This window comes from Triticum dicoccoides, chromosome 7B, assembly GCF_002162155.2.
Source record: "Triticum dicoccoides isolate Atlit2015 ecotype Zavitan chromosome 7B, WEW_v2.0, whole genome shotgun sequence".
In the NCBI taxonomy this organism is placed as follows: Eukaryota; Viridiplantae; Streptophyta; class Magnoliopsida; order Poales; family Poaceae; genus Triticum; species Triticum dicoccoides.
In genome coordinates, this window is record NC_041393.1 from 592,254,135 (window position 1) to 592,258,930 (window position 4,796).

A 4,796-nucleotide genomic window follows, 5' to 3' on the forward strand; every position below is an offset into this window, starting at 1 on the left:
CACCTAAACGCCAAGGTTAGTGGCGTCTACCCTTTCCCATGTCAAATGGTCAACAAAACTGAACAGAGGCCAGACGTCGGGGTTCACGATGTCTTCAGTACAAGAAAGATGCCACGGTTGTTGGCGTCTCGAAATGGGCTAGACCCGAAAAAACTTTTAAACACGGGCCAAATCGTGCTTTTGACAAATGGGTCAGAACAGTGAAAAAGCCCACAACTTTGGTCATGCAATATATACACTACTCCACCCACGGCTGAGAAAACCATCCAACTGCATGATATCCTTTACCCACACACTGACAATACCATATCGACAAGAAATAGGTGAGAATCCACAACAAGATGGAAATGATGAAAAGAAAACAGAAAAAATATATATCATGTGTAAGAGGGAATAGTAGGCACTAGGAAAGGAACTACCACTGATCTACCTAGTTCGCGGCATTCTGTATCTTTGGGTTCTCTACGTGAGCTATCACCGTGTGGTGTCTAACCTCTGCCTGGGCTACAAGATGGCCCATGGGGCATCCCTGTGTGTGGGCTGGTAGGAAAACTTTGCATTTTGGATAAATTTAAGCATAACCAAACAGCAAACACCCCTATAGCAGGGGCGGCGCCAGGGGTCTTCTTGGGTATTCGGTTGAATACCCAAGATTTTGACAAACCATTGAAATTTTATATAAAACAGGCGATTTTTTTGCAAAACATTGATGATTTGGGCAAAATGAATACCCTCCTCCAAAATGAATACCCACCCTCTAGAACCTGGCGCCGCCACTGCCCTATAGTCAAAGCTATCTCTCTTTTCTTATCTCCATTCTAGGAAGGATCAACGACTTCACTTAATAAAGTGGAGAAACACTCCGAGGAAAATTAAATGTGGTAAGTAATGAGCTGGATAACTTAAACATTTTCTAGAAAGAAGAAGCCAAAGTTGACTCCATCCATCCAACAATAGAGACCTGCCAAACAAAGAGCCAATATCATCCAATCAATGATTCAAGTGAAGGTATTTCCTGGATGCCAGACACAACCCAACAATTCAAGAAATTATAGATGAATCATTGTCCAAATCATACATATTTTTTCTCATTACTAAATTGTTCCGCGCAATTATAAGCTCAGAATCCAACATGCATCACCTTCCAAAACCATTCTATTAGTACACTAACCTTCCAAAACCATAATATTAGTAAAATGACACAAAATATGTTGAACATGTGAAGAATCCAGATTTTAATAGCACGCAAAAGCTCTTGGTTTCGTGTGCTCCATGCAACAACAAGGATCTCCTGGCCTGACCACTAATCCACGATGACCAGAAGCTTCATCCGCGGTGGCACCCTTAGAGGTGATCTCCTTCAGCAGGCAGCCATGAAATATCTCTATCTGGAACACTACCTCCTCTATGCTGCCAGTCACAAGCTTGAAGACACAAGCATCGCTGACCTGCAGTCAGTTGTCGATAGGAAAGGGCATTCAATATGCATCCAGGTTTTCACCTTCAGGTCACCGTAGTAGCTCATGGTCCATGACCTCCCACGGCAGATGAGGGTGACAGAAGTGCGCGCCTTCGGGAGGTGCTTGTAGAAGCGACCTGGAATGCACTATTTAGTTTGGATATGTTGTTGCTGCAGCTCATACCAGCTGAAATGGCTTCTGAACTTGAGATCTCAACAGGATGATGGTGAACGAACGGGCGGTTGCAGGAGCCAGTGACAGTGAGTTTTCACAAGGCTCTACTAACTACTTTTGGTTTGATGATGTGTGCATCCAGCAGCTGCTTGGATGGTTATGCAGGGGGTCTCCATCTGACAAGATCAAAGCGATCAACTTTCCGATGTTAATTTCAACTCCATGTAGATTTTGTGATGCAGTTCTTTCTTTACATATGTCATAGAGGAAATTCTACTTATGAATCAAGTTTAGCATCTTATCAAAATCTGTAAGTTAGTTGTTCTCATTTGAGTCATTTTAGCAAACACTACAGTGAAAGGGGGAGGCATAGTACATGAATTCAACCCACACCGTCCTCTTTCCTAAAACTCTACCAATATTACTCTTGGATATATTGTGAGAATCTCCAAAATTTCTAAGAGCAGATAACAATAAAATGGCAGGGGAGCTGGCTGAACTCCCTAATGTAAGACGTACTGACAGGACTATGAATGACAATCACAAACTTTAGGGAAGCAGATCACCAACAGCTGATCAGGAAAAAAAGAGCTCACTTGTCCATCTGCCAAGGCAAAATTGGCAAACAAGTCAATCTTTCTTGATGTAACTATCAATTTAATTTATAATGCAAAACATTATAACAGAAATCACTTGATGCATAATAAGATCTGAAAAGTGCTCATCAGGCTGTATGCCATTTTTTTATAATTGTAGTAGTTTTCCCTCATTATCCGTAATAATATTTTCATAAATCATGTGATTAAAGTTAGGAACATTAATTTTGTTTCGGCAAGGTATGTTGTATGTTTTCTTGAGCATCCTAGAGCAGCTGCATGTTTGCTTGAGCAAATCCATTTCAACTATTTCTAGATTAGCAACGTGGAAAATCACATGGCACCGGACTGACTCATTTATGTCAAACACTGAAGAAAGTAGCAACAAAAGCGAAGCAACCTCATTTCAAGACTAACTGTATTACAACATGTTACTCTTCCACATCATTATGAACTTACTCCATTTGAACTAGACAAACTTGTACAACATTTTTGTGTGTGGTTGAATGTGAAAGGATGGGCAGGAGGTTGCACATTTCTTAAGAGGTGTAATTAAACAAACAAGATGAGTCTGAAAAATGAACATGGAAAATTAATCTTTAAATAAGGAAAAGTTCACAAAAAGGAATATGAATTCAAAAAAACCAACAGAGAGCATGCATAACCAGTCAAAACTGAAACAAGCTTGGCGGGCTATAGATCGCCCCTGCTCGGGTCCCAAGAAGACCACCTCTCTTCCCCTCTGCCTAAAGCCAAGTTTGGCGGGCTGAAAATTGTTGGCCGATTAGCCGCTCAAGCTGCGGTGGCGGAGGCGGAGAGCGACGAGGCGGAACTGGAGAAGGCGAAGCCAAGAACCAGAGCTTCAGTTCTAAGGGCTCATGGCGGGACATGAGAAATGGGTGCCGGTTGTCGTTTAGATTAGGTTTAAAATAGGGTTTAGTTAAAAATGTCCGAAATGTAATGAATCTCATCCGATTTATACGAAAAATGTTCGAAATGTAATGAATCTCATCCGGTTTATATGAAAATCCACAGTGTTTATATGAATTTCGTTCGGCTCCTTCAACTAAATGTATGCGTCCAGTGTGGCCGACTCCCATATCCATGTCCGTGACTGATTCTTTTGTCCATGGACGGATGTCGGAGAAAATTTGCGATTGAGTGGTGGAGATGCCTTACTTGGAGCATCTACAACCGGACCTCTCAAACCTGCCTCATACGCCCGGGCGGGCTGTCAGGCCAAGATTTTTTGACCAAGACGGAGGCCTTAAACGAGCCTCAAACGCCCAGGCTGACCGGCACCTCCCATATCCAGCCCAAATATGGGGCGGATATTGGGGTGCCCGGGCATGCTCGGGTATGCCCGCCACGTCGGCTTGACAGCGTGGCCCCACACGGAAATGCCCGGAAACCCGACGGTCCGACAGATGCCGCGTCCGTCGCTGCGGTATGAACACCGCGTAGTGCCGCTCCGGCTCGCCGCCCAAGACGAAATCTGGCTATTTAAGCCGGCCGGCATCTTGCAACCCTAACCCACCCTCCATCTCCGCGCCGCCAGTCCGAGCCCATCCATCTCCTCCCTCTCCTGCTCCGGCGCTCTGCCCACGCTCCGGCACTCCGCCATGGTTCAGAGCAAGATCACCTACTATGTCGTGCTGACGCCGGAGCGCCGCTACGAGATCCAGCAGCAGATCCGGGCGAGGGAAGCCGCGTTGTCGGGCGGCCTCCGGACTCGCCGGAGCCGGAGGAGGAGGAGGAGGAGGAGCCGGGGGAAGAGGAGGAGGAGAAGATGGCTTCGATGGAGGTGGAGGAGGCGGAGGAGCTGGACCAGCAGGTGCCAGCCTTCAACATGAAGCAGGCAAAGGCAGAGTTCGCCGTCGCCCAGTCCGACGAGATGGCCGAGCAGCAGGCCATCCTGGAGTCCATCCAGGATGAGGCATATGTGAAGGCCAACCGGACGTTCCTCTAGAGGGAGCAGGCGGAGTTCAACGCGCTCTTCGCCGAGCTCGACGCGGAGATTGCGAAGGAGGCCGGAGCGGAGCAGCCGGAGCTGCAGCTGCCGCCCAATGCTGCCGGAGCCGGGCACAAAGATCGTCGTGATCTCAGACGAGGAATAGCTAGGATCGACGTAGTACATAGGTTCTATTTCCTTTTGCATGCCTTTGTACGGATATAAGAATCGAGCATGAGATGTCCGGATGCAACAAATGAAATTTAAGATATGCCTAATCAGTGCATGCAAACACGTATAGACACATTTGCAGACATTTGAGAGTCCGGATTTGCCATACGTGGTTGTAGATGCTGTTAGGCCAACTCCACCGCGCGACCCTATCCTGTCCGCCCCCGTCCGTTTGGGGTAAAAGGGACAAAAGAGGCGGCCCAACGCGCGGCCTCAAACGAACAAATGTCCGGATTCGGTCCGTTTTCGACCCATCCTCGGCCCAAACTTGCGCTCGGTTTGGGGTGAAACGGACAGCGCGCGGACAGGCGGGACGCGCGCGCTTGTCCTCCCCTGGCCCGCCTGTCGGTGGGAGAAACCAACCCCCCCCCCCACACACACACA